This window comes from Astatotilapia calliptera, chromosome 15 (assembly GCF_964374335.1).
Source record: "Astatotilapia calliptera chromosome 15, fAstCal68.1, whole genome shotgun sequence".
Taxonomy (NCBI): domain Eukaryota; kingdom Metazoa; phylum Chordata; class Actinopteri; order Cichliformes; family Cichlidae; genus Astatotilapia; species Astatotilapia calliptera.
Genome location: NC_137436.1, coordinates 39,866,893 through 39,890,229, shown reverse-complemented (window position 1 = coordinate 39,890,229; position 23,337 = coordinate 39,866,893). Strand labels below are relative to the sequence as shown.

Genomic DNA, 23,337 nt, shown 5'->3' with positions numbered 1-23,337 from the left:
AGTGTCGATGAGACGGACCTGAAAAAACCCTAAAAGGTTAGAAACAAATGGCACCTATGCTCCACGGATACGGCTGTATTTCTTAGTAAACACCGTTTGAATTACAGTTCAATAGCACAATTGTCCCCGGACTTTTTTTGGGGGGGGAAATTGATTTATCACTGCCCTAATTACTTCAATTACTGCCTAATGATAAATAGACTAGCACATGGTTATGTACACAAAGGTACTGCATTCCTCCAGAAAAAGCAATTCTCTGTAGTCCATAGCACACACTATAAAAGTACCTTGTGATTTATCTATGCAGCAATATAAATAAAGAAAAACACACCCAGCAGCTTTAGGATGAGGTCTGCATATCTGTCCACGCAAACATTTTCATGTCATTTTGAAATTACGCCACCTGTTTCAGTTTTATGACTCACAGCACCGATGCAAGTCAAAAACCTTACTTGTATTACGGTGGAAAATCTAACTTTGCCGCCATAAAAGAGACTTTTTCTGAGTAAGTTAACAACTAGTGACAACGCTCTAACAGTCGAGTGCAGTCGAGCATGCCTACAGCCTCCTCCGAATCTGGTGAAAGAGATTCTGTCCTAACCATCCCACGGGCCGTCTTAAATGAGGAGGTTTATATCAGTGTATCTTTCAGAGAAACACTGATATGCGCAGAGAGAGATTGAATGTTTTGCAAATTATTCACAGGGATTATAAATCACACTGGTGTCAGAGTTTCCAATGATTGGAGAGGATGCTTCCTCATTCCTTAATACAAATGACATGGAAAACAACAGCTGCAGCAATAAAACGCTCTGCCATAAAGAAGGATAAATAAATGTACAAAAGGGAAAAGCCGGGGCTCATCATTAAACATGTCGGCATTTCTCAATGTCAACTCAATGACTGTCTGATGTCAGTGCCTGTTTTATTGTTCTCATAGTTGCTTGTTTCAGTCTTGCCTAATTCATTTATCTCACTCATGTCCTTCTTTTACATTTTTTTTAATGGATTTTAATCGTTATTGTTGTTGTTGCTTTTAAACCCTTGAGAAATGTTCTTTACCTTGGGTTGATCAACGTGACATCTACATGCATATTTATAAAGCACCTAGATGTGACACAGTTTTAATAGTGAGTGCATTTTTTAAGGCTTACTTTACATATTGGCTGGATATTTTACACAAACATGATTGGAGAACAAAGGCAGTATTTAAAAAGTTGAACACCTGTTCAAAAAGAACATAGCCAAATTTGAAAGCATACATCAACTGGTACACAGCCTATAATTTCACCCTCTGCAGCCTCACTTTAATGTTAACCTAACAGTACATAGATGACTTCCAATTTGTATGTTTAACATCCATTTTAGCATCATGCCAGGATGCCAGTTTCCTGAATTTTGTATTAAAGATAGCAATAATTTAATTAGCTGATGGCAACAGGGTGATAATGCAGCTAATGAACCTCTTTATCTGGAGTTCATGGCCTGTTTTGTTTATAGACTACTTTTAAAACCGAGTACAACATAATTAACAAATTAGACCGGGGATGTTGGAGCTGTATGCATCCTAACCACAGAGTCACTGAGCTTTGCAGCATTCAAACAGGGACACCGATCTGCCAGAAACAGCGCGGCCACTCTTAGGTGCATGGTTTGTACCAAACAACCTCCCATTTTTTCCTCCCAGATATCAGGATAAATCATAACATAAAAATTATTTAACTTTTTTTGTCTGTGGCAGCAGTGACAACTTTGCTAATAAATGCCTGACGGCGATTATATTCTCTGGCAGAGACTCCCTCCTAAGGCAAGTGTAACCCCGTTTCTCCCCTTGTTTTACTTCACTTTGTCATTATGCAAGGCAGGAGCTGAGGTGGTTAACTACACCGAGTCCGGGTGAGTCTCTGGCTAATGAAGGTGAAACACAATGACACTCCATTTCCACATTAGTCTCCCCTTTTCCCCTTTTTACTTTTCTCTGTGGGTTCACGGGGACCTGATCCTCCCCGCTCATCTGTGTCTTGTGACTGCTCCAAAAACAGGCTGACAAACACATGCTCATGTCTTTTACTAATATACTTATGAGGACTGTCTCCTTTCTTTCTTTGGCATCACACAAAGATGGCTGACAGGACTCGACTAAAACAGACAAATATTTCAGCGATCTATGAATCACACTTGAACTTTGTTAACATTTGTGGCCTGGTTTCATCCATCCAATAAACAAGACAAAGGAAAACAAAAACAAAATGTCATGTTCTGGGAGCGACGCTATGTTATTTTAATGGGACATGTTTTTCCCATTAAAATAACATAGCAGACAGATTTATTTAACACCAGCTCACAACAATAGTCGCCTCAACAAGAAAGGAATTTCGGACTGATTCCTGCATGTCTCTCATGCTTACATTTAGAAAGTGTGCTGCATTAAACTGCATTATAACTTTCCCCTGTGGCTGGAAGCTAGTTTAAGCAGCAGCTCTGCTCAGTGTAATATTACCAGCCTCAAAAGTACAATATATAACATTTCTGCATAAAAATGTCTAAAACTGCCATGACTAAATCCTTAAGTAAAGAAATCCCTAATTTTGTTAAATGTAATGGGGTGTTTAAATTTGGTCAGCTTTCAGCTGCTTGCCTGGTTTTACTTATGTCAGCTACCAAGGTCTAGCATATAGTGATGTGCCGGTCGCGAACGAAATGGCTCTTAGAGCCGGATCTTTGACATGAACGATGCGAGCCAGCTTGTGGGTTTTTTTTCTTACTCTCACCCTCTCTCTCGCACTTTTTTCCCGCTTCACTCCGCACGTGAGTCTTGTGCTTTGCGCTGGGCAGAGTAGTTACACTCTGAGTAGCACAGGAACAGAGAGGGAGGGAGAGACAGAGAAAGAGAGCCAGGGACAACTATGGCTGTGTCCCAATTCAGGGTCTGCACGCTTGAAGTACGCATTTCAAGTGCGATTACGTCACCGCCACGCGACGACGGCTGTCCCAATTCGAAGTGTACTTCAAATGCATACTCCAAATGCGCCGTCAATTTCCCCAAATATCAAGCGTGGTCCCGACCACGCTTCGTGGTCCCATATATCCCACAATTCATAGCGCGGCGGTGGGTGTGGATAATTTTGCCGCAAAATACGGCAGAAGGGAGCGGCCGAAGAGTGAACTGTCAAAAGTAAGTACTGAATATTATGTAACTTATTTATGTGCGAATGTTTAATAATGAAGAACATCAAAACGTTACTGTTGGCCACATGTCGGCAAAGTTGTGTGACATTAGTAATGTTTGTACTTTCAGCGTCAGCTTGGTTTTAAAGCCTCTACTTCTAAATATATATATATAGTCGACCTTAATCTTACAGAGAATGTGATGATTTTATGGATAATTAAAGTCAGTCATATATCCACAAACACAACAAGCTGAAAGTCAGTGATGCTGCTCGGTTTGCAGTCCTGAATATCACGGCACAAGCAGGATTCACTGCACTGTTAATGTTAGCTATGTTACATTGCTGCCTCTGTTCGGTGGTGTTGAGCCAAACGGACTTTAACGTGTGTTTGAACGAGCTGACGGTTCACTCGTTAAGCTGAAAGAAAGATGCTTTAATCACAGCAGTCACACATGTGTCCACTGCACCATCTGGGAACTCTTCTTGTTTAGCACTCGTAATAACGCAAACACTAAATCCTGCTTCTCTGGTGCTGTTGTGTAGCAGTGCATACACCTGAGACTGTCACCTGTATGTCTGTCCTGCACTCTCTCTCTGTTTCTTTCTCTCTGATTGTGGAATAAAAGTATGAACATGTGTTTATAAGTTACACTTGTGTTTGAATCCTGCAGCTTATCGCACATTTGATTTCCATGTGTGACGACTGCAAGTGTCCAGAGTGAGGACAGATTGAGGGACCCACTGCTGCACATCATCTGTGAGGCTTTGCAGCCCTGATGATCCACCAGGACAAACTCAGCAGTGTGTGAGGAAGAGGAGGAGGAAGAGCCAGCAGCAGCTGACAGATGGAGAGAATAGACAGACTGTTCCCTGTTTGTGAAGGACTGCTAGGAAAGTTTAACATAACTGTCTGTCCTGAATCAGTCTTATTAGGTAATGTTCAAATAATGTTATCATTCCAGTGTTTTCAGTGTGGGAGAAAGTACTCAGAGTACTCAGGGCCTTCAAGTTACACACCATGAAAGGCAGCAACAAGTTTAATGTTCAGAAACCTAAAGTATGTATCAGCAGCAGAATGGAGCTAAAAATAAATGTTGGTTTCAGTTCTATGAAGCTTTGAGTATTTTGGATCAGTAGCTGCTGTGTTTGTTGCATCATATTGCTGTAACTGTTTATATGCTTTATATATTCTGAGCTAAGTTGATCTATAGTGTTACATCCTATTCTATAAGGATGTTATGTGTTTGTAGACTTTCTGCCCAGTTTGACCCATTTAGCAGAAGTCAGCCTGTTTAAGGCTCTGATGTCTATTCTGTATGACTTAAAGCAGTTATGACATGGTCTGATTTTCTCACCCAATAAAGGAATATTTCATATATCAGTCTGCTCTTCATTCTATCAGAAACAGTTTTCACAGCTCGTACATTTTCTTTTTACACATATATGTAAGCATTGAGCCAAATTTAGTAATGCCAACATATTAAACGAACAATATTTCTCTTATATATAATACATCCGTATACACACTGTCAAAGATACTTGTCTATGACTGAAGATTTAAGGTGATAGGAAATATAAATAACTGCAACTTGAATCTTTGACCCAGAGTTCAAGCTCACTGCTGTAATACAGGGAGTGCAGAATTATTAGGCAAATGAGTATTTTGTCCACATCATCCTCTTCATGCATGTTGTCTTACTCCAAGCTGTATAAGCTCGAAAGCCTACTACCAATTAAGCATATTAGGTGATGTGCAACTCTGTAATGAGAAGGGGTGTGGTCTAATGACATCAACACCCTATATCAGGTGTGCATAATTATTAGGCAACGTCCTTTCCTTTGGCAAAATGGGTCAAAAGAAGGACTTGACAGGCTCAGAAAAGTCAAAAACAGTGAGATATCTTGCAGAGGGATGCAGCAGTCTCAAAATTGCAAAGCTTCTGAAGCATGATCATCGAACAATCAAGCGTTTCATTCAAAATAGTCAACAGGGTCGCAAGAAGCTTGTGGAAAAACCAAGGCGCAAAATAACTGCCCATGAACTGAGAAAAGTCAAGCGTGCAGCTGCCAAGATGCCACTTTCCACCAGTTTGGCCATATTTCAGAGCTGCAACATCACTGGAGTGCCCAAAAGCACAAGGTGTGCAATACTCAGAGACATGGCCAAGGTAAGAAAGGCTGAAAGACGACCACCACTGAACAAGACACACAAGCTGAAACGTCAAGACTGGGCCAAGAAATATCTCAAGACTGGTTTTTCTAAGGTTTTATGGACTGATGAAATGAGAGTGAGTCTTGATGGGCCAGATGGATGGGCCCGTGGCTGGATTGGTAAAGGGTAGAGAGCTCCAGTCCGACTCAGACGCCAGCAAGGTGGAGGTGGAGTACTGGTTTGGGCTGGTATCATCAAAGATGAGCTTGTGGGGCCTTTTCGGGTTGAGGATGGAGTCAAGCTCAACTTCCAGTCCTACTGCCAGTTTCTGGAAGACACCTTCTTCAAGCAGTGGTACAGGAAGAAGTCTGCATCCTTCAAGAAAAACATGATTTTCATGCAGGACAATGCTCCATCACACACATCCAAGTACTCCACAGCGTGGCTGGCAAGAAAGGATATAAAAAAAGAAAAACTAATGACATGGCCTCCTTGTTCACCTGATCTGAACCCCATTGAGAACCTGTGGTCCATCATCAAATGTGAGATTTACAAGGAGGGAAAACAGTACACCTCTCTGAACAGTGTCTGGGAGGCTGTGGTTGCTGCTGCACGCAATGTTGATGGTGAACAGATCAAAACTCTGACAGAATCCATGGATGGCAGGCTTTTGAGTGTCCTTGCAAAGAAAGGTGGCTATATTGGTCGCTGATTTGTTTTTGTTTTGTTTTTGAATGTCAGAAATGTATATTTGTGAATGTGGAGATGTTATATTGGTGTCACTGGTAAAAATAAATAATTGAAATGGGTATATATTTGTTTTTTGTTAAGTTGCCTAATAATTCTGCACTCCCTATATATCCTGAAATATATATATATATATATATATATATATATATATATATATATATATATATATATATATATATATATATTAGGGGTGCAACGATACACAAAATTCACGGTTCGGTTCGATACTTTGGTGTCACGGTTCGATATTTTTTCGATACAAAAAAAATGTTCATGCCTTTTTAATTTGTCATTTATTAAAATTATAAATATATATTTTAACTCAAAAGTACAGTTCTTAAATTTAACCCTAACCCTTGTGCGTGTTTTTTATTTTGACAGCGAATGCGTACCTGCGGACCACTTATGTGCAGCCCTGGTTATTTAGCTCGTCATATTGCAGCCACAGAAATTCTTTTGTCCATGAAACCATAAAGCTGCACTTTCTTTTAGCCTTATAGTCTGATTTGTCATAACTTCTCCGTTTTGTGGTAAGCTTTTCTTTGGCTGTCACTTCTTCACCCTGACCTGTCTTATTTGGCTCAGCAGAACTAAAATATATATCTGTCTGTGAAGGTTCTCAGTCATCCAGGTCATCGTAGTCAAATATATATCCTGCTGCTTTTACACACGCACTCACATAAGCTCAGCGATTTTCTGCGCGATCAACCTCTCACATGTTTAAGCTTGCTGCGTGAGATTTCACTTGTCATGTTTGCATAGTAAGCTAACAATTAATAAGACGATGTCAGAGGAATTGGTGCACAAATTATCATCACTCACAGATCAGTGCTGTCGCTCTCTATACACAGTTCGCGTGATTGCAAAGTGAAAGCAAAAAAACAAGCGCAAATTCAAACGCGATTTCAATATGTCACATATTGACAGTGGCTCACCGATGCCAATGACATAATTACCCAGCTACATTTCTGAAAGAATGCAAAAGCATTGACATATATTTCCTTCCTACAATAGCCCGACGGGCAGGGCAGAGATAGATTTCGGTAGCCCGACTGAAAAAATCGCTAGCCCCGGGACGTAGGGCTAGCGATATTGCGAGCCCTGTATCTGATTGAGGAATCACTCATCTTTGGAAAAGAGAGTTTATTACAGAGAAATGTCTCTTTCCAAAATAAAATCTATACTATCCGCTTCTTCTGGGCTATATTCTCAGCAGCATATTAAACATATAAGGAGAATCATGTGCTAACAGCTGTCTAAATGACTCGGCTAAAGTTAGTAGCATGCTTGCTTGTTTTTTTTCTGCTTCCACTTGTCTTTGCACTAGGATGATGTCGGTGTAAATGTGCAGTCATATTCGTTGTGTTCCCACTAGTGCTTTCAGGTTAATCTCGTTGAAATGACCTTAACGCCACAACACGGCCAACACGTTAACGAGCTAACTGCGCTAACACACTAGTTCCCACCCATGTAATTGAGCATTGCATGGCACATCCAACATACTGTTTTACTTTAGTCCATGACTCGCTTACCTTCAGGGTCATACGTCACATGAAAACCAAAATAATTCCAAACGCCAGATCTGAATGAGGGTGGGGGAGGTCCATGTTGCAAGGAGAGCTTAACTTCTGTCTCGCTAGCTTGCCCTGCGCTCTTCCTTCTGACGATGCTGTCTGTGTTGAGCGCTCAGTGAATCTGCGTTCGACTACTCCGCCTAGGCTGCACTGTCGAGCCTAGGCGGAGTAGTCGAACGCAGATTCACTGAGCGCTCAACACAGACAGCATCGTCAGAAGGAAAGTTGATAAAATAAATTACAAATTTTGTATTGTTCGATACATATGCGTACCGAACCGAAAGCACTGTATCGAACGGTTCAATATCGATACGAATATCGTTGCACCCCTAATATATATATATATATATATATATAAAACACCCAGCACGCCCCTGCGGGCGGTTTATCCTTCAAGCTCGGGTCCTCTACCAGAGGCCTGGGAGCTTGAGGGTCCTGCGCAGTATCTTAGCTGTTCCCAGGACTGCGCTCTTCTGGACAGAGATCTCCGATGTTATTCCCGGGATCTGCTGGAGTCACTCGCCTAGCTTGGGAGTCACCGCACCTAGTGCTCCGATTACCACGGGGACCACCGTTACCTTCACCCTCCACATCCTCTCGAGCTCTTCTCTGAGCCCTTGGTATTTCTCCAGCTTCTCGTGTTCCTTCTTCCTGATATTGCTGTCATTCGGAACCGCTACATTGATCACTACGGCCGTCTTCTTCTGTTTGTCTACCACCACTATGTCCGGTTGGTTAGCCACCACCATTTTGTCCGTCTGTATCTGGAAGTCCCACAGGATCTTAGCTCGGTCATTCTCCACCACCCTAGGTGGCATCTCCCATTTTGACCTCGGGACTTCCAGGTTATACTCGGCACAGATGTTCCTGAGGGAGTCCGCCACTGGCAGGGGAAGTGGTGGTAGGGGGAGATAGGCCTCCAAACCTTGGAGGGCCTGAGATGTCCCCAGAGAGGTGGCGCCTGACACCCAACCTGACATATAGACACAGACATACAGGCACACACAGATACAAACATCCATTCCCACCCTCATGCTCTCATATGCACTTACTCCACACTCAACCAACGTGGAGACAGACATAAAGAGACGTTGTACACACGATCACACTCCCCAAGCGTACTCTACAAACCGGGTCTAGGTGCCCCCGCCCCTGGAGGGGGGAACTGCACCCAGACCCAGGTGGTGTTTCCCTTTTCCCTGCGGTGGGGGGAGGCAGACCGCCCCGACTCCGCAGCAGCAGGAAGGCTCCACACTCCAGACCGCAGTCGGACGGCCAACTCCTCCTCCTAGTCCTAGCCCCCCTGCTCCAGCAGGTCGCAGAGAATGGGGGTGAGAGAAGACTCCGAACCTCCCTCCACCCGCTCATTGTAGTGTTGATGCATGTGTGTTCTAAGGTGCATTTAAAACCCAGGAGGGCTTGGAGCTACCTGCCAGAGAGCAGCAGGTAAGCGCATGGTCCCTCCTGCTAGCCCTCAATGTCTACGTGTATTTAAAATTGAGAGGTGGGCAACGATGCCAGGGGTGGGGTGTACACCCTGATGGTACTTTGGACTCCGTGTATCGTGCCCACCCCCAAGATCCTATATGTATGTGTAATGAGAGTGTGAGTAATGTGAATGTCTAAGTTGTGGGATAAAATTGAGGCAGAGGCAGCCAGAAGGGGACAGAGGGGGGGGGGGGGGGGTAGCCTCCTCTGCACCCTGGTGACATACCCCTACTCCAAGGCCCTGCATGTGTGGGTGGTTGTGGTGGAGCGGGAAGAGGGAGGCAGCTGGAGATGGGGAGGGAAGGAAGGGAGGGGCAAGTGACCCCTCCCTGGGGCCAGCTCCCCCGCTGACCCCAGTAGGCACCCCCATACTCCGCGACCCGCCAGGGAAAGGGGGCCCAGGCCCATCCAGACCGGGGCCCAGTGCAGCAGCGCCGCCCGGCCCCACAGAGCCCGGGACAGTCCACCCAACCCCACCACAGAGAAAACTGCACCCACCCCACCATCCACTCATCTTCCAGACTACATAAGACAATAAACACCCAGGCTGAGATCTTCCTCCACCTCTCCTGTATCTCCCCCTCCTGCAGAGGGAGCTCCTGAGGAGAGGAAAGCTCCTGCAAGATGTGACAATCTCCCCCACCAGTTGAAGAGCCCCCCAGGTGGCTCGACGCACCGGCGGCACCCTGCTCCAGGGCTGGGCCCCCATGCACCCACCCGCCCACAACCCCGGCAACACACCAACCAGGACCCAAGCCCCCGAGGCCCGGTCCGGGTCCCAGCCCAGAGACGGAGCGCCCCCAGAACCTCACGCCCATCCCGGACCCACCCAGGGGCAGCCAGGCTACCAGGTCAGTAACCCACGTCCGTCAGCACAGACCCTCCCCTAGCCCCGCTGCACGCAGCCGCGAGGAAACAGTCACCTGAGAGCCAACAGAGCCCCCAACCGGACATGACCGCTACCCCGGGTTGAGCCCCCCAAGGAAGATGCCTCCGGGGAACCCCCCGACGCCCTAAGCCTGTCCCTACCCCTCAATCCCCTCAGTTCTGACTACCTTCCCTCTACCTTTTGTTACCACCCGACTACACTTCTCCTGTCCGAACGAAATTCCAATGTCATTGCTGTATAGCCTGGTAGTGTGGATCAGTGAATCGATGTCTCGTTCACTCTTGGCATACAGCTTGATGTCATCCATGTACAGGAGGTGGCTGACAACTGCTCCGTTCCGTAGTCGGTATCCGTAGCCAGTCTTGTTAATGATCTCACTGAGGGGGTTCAGACCTATGCAGAACAGAAGTGGGGACAGAGCATCTCCTTGGTAGATCCCGCACTTGATGGTGACTTGTGCTATGGGCTTGGAGTTGGCCTCTAGTGTTGTGCGCCACATCCCCATTGAGTTCCTGATGAAGGCTCTTAGGGGCCCATTGATCTTGTACAAGTCTAGGCATTCCAGTATCCAGCTGTGGGGCATTGAGTCATAGGCCTTCTTGTAATCAATCCAGGCAGTGCACAGGTTGGTCAGTCTGGTCTTGCGGTCTCGGCTGATTGTTCTGTCTACCAGTAGCTGGTGTTTTGCGCCTCTGGTATTCTTGCCAATTCCTTTCTGTGTCCCGCTCATGTATTGACCCATGTGCCTGTTCATCTTAGCCGATATGATGCCTGACAGGAAGAAATATGAAGGCATGCCGGCTCGGACGTCGCCCGGATCAACAAGGTCTGCGTCAGGTGTTGAGGAACCAGGGCACCCTGACGAAAAGTGGGCTACTGGAACAAGAAGGCATCGGTGGGCAAGAGACGAGAAAACACACACACACACACACACACACACACACACACACACACACACACATATATATATATATCATAATAATCTGACAATACATATATTATTGGCCATATTATATTTACATTACCACAGTGAGATTTTAGTCTCATGAACAACATTAGCTAATTGTTATTTACTAACTAATCTTGAAAAGGCTGTTCAGCACAGAAATGAAGCCCAACAATCAGTTTTACAGTCCCGTGGTCTCAGCCTCAGATACTCAACTAATCAATGTGATGTCATGACTAGAGATGGACCGATCCGATATTACGTATCGGTATCGGTCCGATACTGACCTAAATTACTGGATCGGATATCGGAGAAAAATAAAAAATGTTGCTGCTGCGGAGTCGGGGCGGTCTGCCTCCCCCCACCGCAGGGAAAAGGGTAACACCACCTGGGTCTGGCTGCAGTTCCCCCTCCAGGGGCAAGGGTACCTAGACCCGGTTTGTAGAGTACGCTTGGGGAGTGTGATCGTGTGTACAGCGTCTCTTTATGTCTGTCTCCACGTTGGTTGAGTGTGGAGTAAGTGCATATGAGAGCATGAGGGTGGGAATGGATGTTTGTATATGTGTGTGCCTGTATTTCTGTGTCTATATGTCAGGTTGGGTGTCAGGCGCCACCTCTCTGGGGACATCTCAGGCCCTCCAAGGTTTGGAGGCCTATCTCCCCCTACCACCACTTCCCCTGCCAGTGGCGGACTCCCTCAGACATCGGTGCGTTGGTGGTTCTTTGTGTCCGGGGATGGGCGTCCAGGTACACACCGGCTCACTCCTTGGCGGCCGCTTATCGGGGCCTGGAGCCTGGGGCTCGCTCGGGCCACTTCGGAGGTGGGGTGCCCCCGGCCTCTCGGCCTGGGGCTCGGTCACTCAGGCACGGCTGGCTGCCGGCGGAGCTCACGGGTGCATCACTGCAACTCCCCCTGGCTTCTGCTCCGCGGCTGCTGAGTGAGCCCTCATCTGGGACTCTCCTCAGCTCTTTCTGGGACAGTGGCGCGGCTGCCCCTCTGTTGGTCTTCCTTGGTCTCTTGTGTTCTGGGGGCCTCTGGATGTCTGGAGTTTTGATCTCCTCCATACCTGCTTCATGCCCTGGAGGACGGGGCTGTGGCCCCCCCACACCCTCTAGCAGATCATTACATGAAGGAACCTTTTAAAAAAACAAGCGCGTCCATGCTCACAGGTGTACACACGGGTGATCACACCCACAAACTACACCCTTTTTGGCTCCTACCTCAACAGCACACTGTGTTCTGTTGATCTTATGTGCTGCACAATAATGTTTAATATTTAGTATTTACTGTCATATTCCCATATATCATTGTGATGCTGTTTATTCTATTACTCTTGTTCTCTTCTGCTTGTTTTCTTTTTTCTTTCTCAGCAGGTGATCCAGGTGATTGATATATGCATTTTTTATTTCTTTTTTTTTCTTCTGCTCATTCTATTGGTTTTTGTTTTTTGCCCTTCTCCCCCGTCCCTCTTCTCAGCTGTTTCTCTTTCCCTCTTTCTTTCTCCCCTTCTTTTCCCCAGTCAAGTCTGTCCCGTATTCAGTAAGTGAAAATAAAATAAACAATAAAAGGTGAATCAAATGGACCATTACGGCAAGGCTGGGATGGTCAATTTGGTAAAGTAAATCCGTTGGGCATCTTTCTTTGCCTTTAGACAATAATTCTGATGGCAAAAGAGCCAAACGGGACAGGCAAAAAAAAAAATAAATAAATAAAATGTAATCCGATCCATTGAATATCACGAAAGCACCTCACAAAACTTGCAACACGCCGTAACTCACCTCAGAACGTTAGCACGTTGGAGCAGTATGCATCACGTGATAGAGCGGCTGTGGCATGCGGGACCTGTTGCTTCGCTAGCAACCCGGCATTTCATCTCCGACAAAGTTATCCCCGAGAGAAGTAAAGCAAGTGTGTAAGTCCATCTCTGAATGTTTGTAAAGCATTCCTGCGTTAAGCTTAACAAGCGATATATGGAGTGACTGCCTCTTCTTGCTGCTACTTCAATCATGAAACTGCTTAACGATCAGCTGATTGGCTTTTCTGTCGCGAGTCCGTGTCTCTAGTTTGCTTTTGGCCCACTTTGCACCAGAAAGAGGAAACCAGCGGCTGAACAACAGCAGCACGTTTAAGCTTGATCAGCTGTTGTTAGAATTTATTTAATATTACTTTCTACTCGAGGATCTTTTTCTACGTAGCTGACGCTGGTAACTGTGCAGGGGCGGATCTAGCAAAGTTTAGCCAGGGGGGCCGATAGGGCATGAACAGGGAAAAGGGGGCACAAAGACATACTTTTCTTTCTTATTCTCATTTAAAATGTCTAGCTTTTAATAAATAATTATCCAAATCTTACACCCAAAGTTTTAATTTGATGTAAAATGAATAGAAGTCAATTACTGTATATAGTGACTATTAAGTCTAATATATATACCCTAGTAAGCTATAGTACTTTTTCCTTTGGGAAGGTACCATCTGTGCAGTCTGCAATTTTGTTGAAGAAAGATGTTGAATCTATTTAATATTTCTTGAAAAATAATTGATTTCTGTGCATTTTTTTCACACTGCATCAAATTAAGGTTGATTACGTCGATTAAGCATCATGAGGTGGAGCGTGAGGGGTGGTTACTATTTTTTATTTATTTATTTTTGTTGTTGCTGGGAGTTGGAACCCTATTAGTTAGGTTGCTTAATATTTACGCTAAGTACTAAATACCAGAATAGGGAGGATGGTGTAGGTTTAAGTTTATTAGATTGATCAGTATTGCTGAACTATGAAATTTTTTTTTTTTTGCATACAGGTATAACAGAATAGCTTTAGTGTAGTTGTTGTTTTAAACTTGAGTATGAACTTATACAAAATGCAGCAAGATATTTAAAAAAACAGTTTTGTTGATTAAAAAACACTATATCGGATTCATATCGGTATCGGCAGATATCCAAATTTATGATATCGGAATCGGTATCGGACATAAAAAAGTGGTATCGTGCCATCTCTAGTCATGACAACAATGAATGACCAACAAAACATTTTTTCTCCTTCATTACTGTCAAATAAAGCTGAATATAACGTTTCTCGCGGTTAGTATCATGGTTGCTAGGCAACCTGAACAGTGCGACGGAGGTTAGACCGTCCCATTTCACAAGCCTCTCACTTCCGCACTTCTCGTACTTGTAGTACGCACCGTACATAGTACGCGTAGTGCGCATACTTCAAACGTGCAGACCCTGAATTGGGACACAGCCAATGTCACAATAGAAAGGTATTCGGTCGTTAAGTGATGACGTGACGAATCTTACTTCCGGGCCTAAAGTAGTCTGCGTTTAATATGGCTTTTGTGTTGTTAACATGTTTAATGTTTTGTATTTTCTTCTATTTAATCTCAAAAAGTTCCTAAAAAAGTCAGTGATCACTGTTGCCCTCCCTCGGCTTTTATTACCGATAATCATTTATTTAAGCTCAGTTTTTAAAACCTTAGGATGTAACTACAGCCCAGCCCATTCAAGGTTCAAGGTCCTTTATTTGTCACATGCATAGTTATACAAGTATAACACACACACACACGCTCCTGGACATGTGCAAAAATATATATATTTTATATATATATATATATATAATTAGTATATACATTGGCTGAATGTGCAGTAGTAGCAGCAAGCAGGTGAATTCTGTACATTAATATGAATAGACATCTGACTATTTTACAGGATAGACAATTTAAACCTATTTAAAATTAAAGGAATTTGGAATGTACATTGTGCCTGGGTTTAGAGTGTCTGGAAGCGAGTCCTGTCTCAGTCAATTATAGATGATGTGAGAGGGCGGGTGTGTGTGTTTAGGGCCCGGATGGCTTGGGGATAGAAGCTCCTCTTGAGTCTCTTGAGTCACGATGTCATGTTCTGTGTGAGGATGCTCTCCACAGCGCCTGTATAGAAAATCCTGAGGATCTTTGGAGAGACCCTGAACTTCCTCAGTTGTCGTAGGTGATACAGGCACTGCCTAGCCTTTTTGGTCTGGACCTGAATGTGGGCAGCCCATGTCAGGTCTGAGGAGATGTGGACACCAAGATACTTGAAGGACTGCACCCTCTCCACTGGAGCTCCATTGATGATAATGGGCTTGTAGTCTCTGTGCTGACCCCTTCTGAAGTCCACCACCAGCTCCTTGGTCTTGCCAACGTTCAGCTGGAGGTGGTTGTCCTGGCACCATGATGCCAGATTCCTCACTTTATCCATGTAGACTGCGTCATCGTTGTTGGAGATGGCACCCAACACCACTGTGTCGTCAGCAAACTTCACAATGATGTTGGAGCCATGGGTGGCCACACAGTCTGAAGTGTAGAGGGAGTAGAGCAGTGGCGAGAGGACACATCCCTGAGGTGCTCCTGTGTTGATGGTGATGCTGTTAGAGACGCATCTACCCACCCTCACCACCTGAGTTCTGCCAGTGAGGAAGTCCAACACCCATGCACATAGACAGCTGTTAAGGCCCAGATCCCTGAGCTGTGTGAACAGTCTGCAGGGCACTATTGTGTTAAATGCTGAACTGTAATCAACAAAAAGCATTCGCACATAGTTACCCTGTTTCTTGTCCACGTGGCTGAGAGTGGTGTGTAGGACGTGGGCGATGGCATCCTCTGTGGATCTGTTGGATCGGTAGGCGAACTGCAGCGGATCTGTGGTGTCTGGGATGGAGGAGGAGATGATGTTCTTCAGCAGCCTCTCAAACACCTTCATTACTACCGAGGTCAGTGCAAGTGGCCGGTAATCGTTCAGGGATGAGGGTTTGCTGTTCTTGGGCACAGGGATGATGGTGGAACTTTTTTTAAGCATGTGGGGACCACAGACTTCGCCAGGGACTCGTTGAAGATGTAAGTGAACACACCTGCTAGCTGGTCAGCACAGCAGCGCAGCAGACGGCCGGTGATGCCGTCTGGCCCCGCCGCTTTCCTTGTGTTCACTCTCCTCAATGCCGCTCGGACGTCATGCTCCGTGATGCTGGTCACCGGTCTCTCGCTGATGACGTCACTGTCCTCGGTAGTCAGGCGGTAGATAGCATTAGCCGCCTGGCTAACCTCGAAACAGGCGTAGAACTGATTCAGCTCGTTGGTGAATGCAGAGTTGGCGTTGATCGGCGCAGTGTCCCTGGCTTTGTAGTCCGTAATGGTCCGTAATGGTGCGTAGTCCGTGCCACATACTCCGTGTGTCGCCCTGGTGGAAGCGGGACTCCACACGTTCCCGGTACCGGCGTTTGGCATCTCTCACCGCGCGCCGTATGAGGCCGCTTTGTAGGCGCTCATGTATGGCAGCAGTATATGAATATGCAGCAGTATATGAATGACTAACCTCGTATTGTGGATGGATTATCTCAGTTGTTCTCCTGGCTGAAGCATCCTGCCATGCAATTACATTTGTTCCTGACCACCGAGAACACTCACGTTAACTTTTATCGAGTGGAAAAAAAGTTAGCTTGTTTATATTATGCTAACATAGCTGTGTCGCTAGCGGTCACGTAGCACATCATTATATACCAGCTAGCTAAACTTCAGTAACCCTACAAACGTCACTGCTGTTTCGTTTTCTGTCTTCATTTATGTTGGAAGTGATAGCAGAGCTGTACGTTTGAATTGTTTCCAAAACCCCGCCGTCAGGACATGCTATATTGTATTTAGATAGAAGCTAGCGAGCTAACTTCCTGCTAACTTCTAACTCCATTAAATGTCATAAATTCCGTTTTCATGGATGCTTGGATGTTAAACTCAATTGTTACACCTGGTAGAGCAGAACGCTGATCATTTTATTAAAGATGTAAGACTTTAGATAGTTTTTCAACTCTCAGTAATACCATAGTAATCGTTTGATATATGGAGCTGCAGCAGAGTTTAGGCCCAGACACGGCTGGTGACGTCAGACTTAACGACCGGATAGTAATCATCCACAACTATTTTCAGAAATAGTTTAAGGATTCAGAAAGTTTATTCATGCAGGCCCATATGACAGAGAATGTGCATCTTCTTTTTGTTTTCATTAGTGATGTGCGGATCGATCCTGAAATATCGATTCCTCCGATACCAATCATTTATGTTCTAGAATCGATTCTCACATTAAAATATCGATATTTTAGTAATTTAGAGTAAATTTGTAGTTTATCATTAACAGGAACACAGTGGAAAGAAACTATAACATTCGGATTGCCTACATTCAAAGGAACTACTTCCTCTTCCGCCTTTCATAGTCATGTGCGAAATACGGCTGTATAAATGTCTCGCAGCCCCTTGGCGTGCGCACTCACAGCAATGGCTGAGCGTAATTGTGCGGATGTATTTTACCTCCACAAACAGCTGAGCCGTGGTTTGCAATAAATGTGGCAAAAAAAGTGAGGTGTTGTGGCCATACTTGCCAACCTTGAGACCTCAGAATTAGGGAGACATTCAAAAGGGCTGTTTGGGCGGATAAATATATTTTACAGGGTTTATTTATCGGATAAAATACGTTAAATGTCACCGTTATTATTGGCCGGCCCGGAAACAGCGGGGGTGTCCAAATTCAGAGGCTGCTTCCACCTGAGGACCGGCCTTCGCGGTCTAAAGAAAGCCGGGTAGTACGTCACGAGCTCCCTCGGTGGAGTGAAACTCTGCCGTCTGCTCCTTGCTGTCTAAAATATAACCGGACACTGACGTAAACTCTTCTGTTTAATCAGTTTTCTGTTTGACGTTTATTCAGCTGTGTGAAAACCCCGGAGGAACCCTCCCGAGGGAATAATAAAGTTTAATTTAATTTAATCTAATCTAATAACTTTAATCTCAGCCAAACCGATTTACTCACGAACAAATAAAACACTGAAAAAGCCAAACAAGAACATTTTTAAGTTATCAAAGTGACTTGTACATCATGTTTAACCCGAGTGGTGAAAGACCGCGGGGGTTTGAAGACGATGTGTCGGTCGGCTCAGATATTTGAAGTTTACACAGCTACATTCTCACCTGAAAATATGTTAAAAGTTTTTTTGCGACCCAGAAAGAGAAATAAGAGTGATATTAAAACTAAGTCGCTGCCGTCATTGTTGGAAACTGGAATTGGCTGGGCCGCGCTATGAATTCTGCGATATGGTTTTTCAACTTTGTTGTCCGGGTGGAAAATCTGGAGAAAGGTGGGATTCTCCCGGAAAAATCGGGAGGGTTGGCATGTATGGTTGTGGCAACATCACTAACCTTGTCAAACACCTCAGAGTAAATCATATCACAAAATATGACGAGCGTATGTTGAGCCGAACTGAAGAGGAGGAGAGGGACAGGTGCTGCTAGGGTGAGAGTCTCTCACGGAGTCCTTTAGTCCTCCAGGCAGGCAAGGTGTTCAAATAGCACACAACTTTAGTTTTTTTATTTCTATATGATGAACTCTGCATTATTAAGTGATAAGAAGAAGGTATTCTGATGTCCTGTAATCATTATGACGCTATAATTTGAGATACAATAAATAAAATCCGTTTTGTACAAAGTATCGGTATCGGATCAGTATCGTCGATACCACCCTGAATATTACTTGGTATCGGATCGGAAAGGAAATCAGTGGTATCGCACATCACTAGTTTTCATATTTTAATTTATATTTAAAAGGAAAAAGCTGAAAATTTAAATAGTTAAAAGTTGAAATGTGAATAGTTGGTTTTTGTATTATATGATTTATTTATTACATTTTATGTGAATAAATAAAAGTATATTTACGGTGGCCCCTAGAGACAAAGCACGTACAAACTTCAAACACGTAAAAACTCCAAAACACGTAAAAACTCAGAAGCACATAAAAACTCAAAACACGTACAAAAGACAACAGTATGCTCCAGGATGCTAGGCGCAGTGTTGAACTTTTGTTACCTAGTGCCAGCAAGTACCAACAACCGGATTTGGTGTGTGGTAGTAACAGGTAAATGAACATTTTTTTTTTAATTATTTGAATATATATGAATGCTTGTGTATAAATACACAAATAATTAGGGCTGCTCAATTAATCGAATTTGAATCACGATTACGATCTGGGCTTTCAACGATCATTAAAAATGACTGAGCCGATTATTAGCCCCTCCCTCATTTATCCGCGACACCTTAAAGGCCGGTCCGTGAAAATATTGTCGGGCATAAACCAGTCCGTGGCGCAAAAAAGTAGTGATGGGATTTCCGGCTCTTTTTAGAGATCCGGCTCTTTCGGTTCGGCTCACTAAAAAGAGCCGGCTCTTTCGGCTCCGAACCGGCTCTTCAGGTTGTTTTGTTGCTTTAATTAATTTATTATTAACAATAATATAAAATTATGCACAAAAGGAATTACTAACGTAAAAACAAGTGGTTTTATTTATATATGTTTATATATAAATATATGCGGTGGCCCCTAGAGACAAAACACGTACAAACTCCAAAACACATTTCTAGCATGAACTGAACTTCCAAAGCAGAGCTACTAGATCACTTAAATTACACAATTGAAAGCATGTGTGTATTGTTTGTGTATTTATACACAGGCACTCATATATATATTCTAATAATTTAAAAAAAGTTCATTTACCTGTTATTACCACACACCAAATCCGGTCATTGGTACTTGCTGGCTTGTGTAGCCACAAGATAACAAAGGCTCAACACTGCGCCCAGCATCCTGGAGCACTTCTGTTGTCTTTTGTACGTGTTTTGAGTTTTTATGTGCTTCTGAGTTTTTATATGCTTCGGAGTTTTTACGTGCTTCGGAGTTTGTACGTGTTTTTACGTGTTTTGGAGTTTTTACGTGTTTTGGAGTTTGTACGTGTTTTTACGTGTTTTGGAGTTTGTACATGCTTCAGAGTTCGTATGTGATTTGAAGTTTGTATGTGCTTTGTCTCTAGGGGCCACCGTAAATATACTTTTATTTATTCACTCCACATAAAATGTAATAAATAAATAATATAATACAAAAATCAACTATTCACATTTCAACTTTTAACTATTTAAATTTTCAGCTTTTTCCTTTCACAAATTTAAAGTGAAAAGAACACAAAACACTGCAAACCACAACACAATTAAATATAAATTATAATATGAAAACTAAAAGAACATGCATATTCTCTGTCATATGGACCTGCATGAATAAACTTTCTCAATCCTTTATCATCTGCAACCGAAAATAGTTGTGGATGATTACTATACCTTTCTAATGTTGTTGTCCCTGCCTCTCTTTCTCTCTCTCTGGCTCTGTTCCTGTGCTACTGTGAGTGTAACTACCGCCCCTCCCCCCTCTGCCCAGCGTAAAGCACAAGGCTCGCGTGCAGAGTGAAGCGGAAAAAAAGTGCGAGAGAGAGGCTGAGAGAAAGAAAAAAAAAACCCCCACGTGACGGCTCGCGATAAGGAGCCGGCTCACGTCGTTCACGTCAAAGAGCCATTTCGTTCGCGAACGACCCATCACTACAAAAAAGGTTGGAGACCGCTGATTAAGAGGACCCGAGGGAAGCTCGGAAAGCTAAGCAGAAGTTATTTGGAGAGTGACTGCCGTTGGTTGAAAAGAGTTAAAAAAAAAACAAACTTCAGTGGTGTTGCACACTATTTTATATTATTTTTTTAAAGTCATTGTTAACCCTTTAAAGCCGGTCAGAGCAGCACGCTCCGTTTTGCGTAACTATTTTTAAATCCCTGTAGAACCTGAACCGTGTAAGCTAGCGCAATAATTTGTTTTGCATATGAAACCGGAGGAGTTGTACTTACATCTGATGCCATCAGCTTGTCCTCGGTCACGGTTTCGTTCCACATATAGCTTTGCAAAAACTGCATAAAAAGCGCTTGCAGGAACAAAAGCATAATATTCCAGAAACACGCTTTGCCGTTCCTATCAGCTGTTCGTAACACTTCCCACAGTGAAATGATGCACATGCTGTTTTCTTTGCAAATTTGCATCATAGGATTGTTTTTTGTTTTTCCTGCAGTATATAAAAATTGCTGTATCTCCAAAATAAAACTATGAAGACACTCAAAATAAATTTCCTGTGGTGGGAAACTATTTTTTGCAACTTTATTGTATTTAAAGTTTTGAGGGATAAACCTCTTAAACTTCTCCAAGTAGAAATATATGTAAACAAAACAAAAGCGATTTTCAATTTTTTTTGTAGTTCATTGCACTTTTTTGCAATTTATGTAATTACTATGGACTTAATGCATACATATTATTAAAATATGGGCTATAACAGTTGTATTGATGTATAGCAACTTGAAATGCTCCCACAAATGGCACTACAGCATGTAAAAAAAAAAAATAAAAATAATATAAGCTCTGGTGGACTTGGTTCTATAGTAGGTCTTAAAGGGTTAAATAAATATCGTCAAATAATCGTGATCTCAATTTCAGTGAAAATAATCGTGATTATCATTTTTGCCATAATCGAGCAGCCCTACAAATAATACACATATGCTTTCAATTGTGTAATTTAAGTGATCTAGGTAGCTCTGTTTTGGAAGTTCAGTTAACGTTAGAAATGTGTTTTGGAATTTGTACGTGTCTTGTCTCTAGGGGCCACCGTATACATTTATATATAAACATATATAAGTAAAACAACTTTTTTTTTACATTAGTAATTCCTTTTGTGCATAATTTTATATTATTGTTAATAATAAATTAATTAAAGCAACCAAACAACCTGAAGATCTGGTTCGGAGCCGAAAGATTCGGCTCTTTCAGCTCGGCTCACTAAAAAGACCCGGAAATCCCATCACTACTAGCATACCTATCTGGCATACTTACAGTTTTTACGCTTGCATGGACCTCACGGTCAGGGGCGCCGTAAGGGGGAGAAAAGTGATGTCTAACTAGTAAACAGTAGACTAGTCAACTAGTCTTTTTTTAGTATTAAAATTATTACAATAATTAACCGTCACAATAATCAGGTTGCTTTATTTTTGGCAATAAAAAATAAAATCCAGTCACCCTCTGACCCAGCCGCCCCCCCCTCCTTATTTCATGATTTGGTTTGGTCCAGGTGCACCAGACGGAAGAGTCTCTCCATTGAAAACTTATGTCCAGTTTCAAAAAAGAAATTAAGATAGGTGGAAATTAAACTCATAACAAAGTCCATATGAAAGAAACTGCTTGACTTTCCTAGTATTAGTTAGCTTACTTCATTTCTGACAGAAAATAATGTGTTTGTGTTCCTTTAGCCAACGTGTAATTGGTGCAGGCAGATCCTCCGCACATATGTTTAATCACTAATCTGACGACCTGGTGCCACGGCAAACCTCTGGCTCAGCTGTCCCACGCATCTCCCCAAACTCACACTCATGACAGTGAACCAGCCCCACTGATATCCGAAGAAATAGGTGAGTTCAGGGTAATGTTTTTTTTCTACACACTATAAGCCAGTGTGTATTGCTCTGGATATATTTTGCACACTGCCAATGATTGTTAGGCATATAAATATATATATGTGTATATATATATATGTGTGTATATATATATATGGGCACGGCACCCGTGCCCATGACTGACTTTGTCAGAGTGCATTTCCCCCACCTATAGCCTATAGCTCAGTGGAATAATGTGAAATGCCTCACTTGTTTGCATGAGTGCGTCCTCGTGCACTAGACAAACAAAACAGGGAACTCCCTATGAGTGACATCTAAATCACTGAGATTCAATCAATCCCACTTTATTAAATTGAAGTTTTCAGCCATGAAAGCCTTTAAACTTGTAGCAAATGTAGCAGAAAAATGGTCTTTCTCTTTTGATCTATAAGCCATTAGCCCTTCTGAATTTAGGACAGAAAACACAAAAACGCATTCCCGGTTGAAAAATTCAAACCTTGGTTTAAAACAGGATATTAGTCATCCTTAGCATTGGTCTTCACCAGCCTGAGCGTTCGACTCATCCTGGTGACCGGAATGCATTTAAAATGCCAAATATTCCCAACTGCACACCTGCTGGAGGTATTGGAAAGCATAAAAGGAAATGAGAAATGAAATAGAAACAGTTTCCATCACAGGATAAATAACTTGGAGAAAAGGTTATATGAGAATTACACTGAAAAACATCAAACTAGACCTGCAAATGTAAATTTTCTTTTAATCCACTATGACCAGTTTTAAATTTCTTGCACTGAGTTGTTTCAGCTTCCTGTCACCTGCTTGCACTGTTACAAGATTAATTTCTTAATCCTTCCTAATACTTTCACTTGCAGGCATTTTTAAGACAGGCAAGTGGCTTGCCCACTGCATGGCTGTTCCAATATTAATTGACTGCTGACAACTTTTTCTCATTGATGTAATGGATTCTCCAGATTGACTGTGAGCAGACTCGTGATGCCATGTAAACTATATTGTAAAGGCTGGGGAATTAACCATGATGTATATGATCCCAATTAGTACTTATC

General features: G+C 43.2%; 1 protein-coding gene across 1 annotated transcript in view; it reads right to left on the bottom strand.

The window, feature by feature from the left end:
* The window catches only part of spata1 (spermatogenesis associated 1), a 327,756-nt gene extending 319,321 nt beyond the window's left edge, over window positions 1-8,435 (bottom strand). Inside the window, exon 1 of the mRNA XM_080289735.1 lies at window positions 8,225-8,435. The gene's annotated coding sequence lies outside the window, so the exon portion shown is untranslated. The remainder of the gene's footprint in view (window positions 1-8,224) is intronic.
* Between the last annotated feature and the right edge of the window lie 14,902 nt (window positions 8,436-23,337).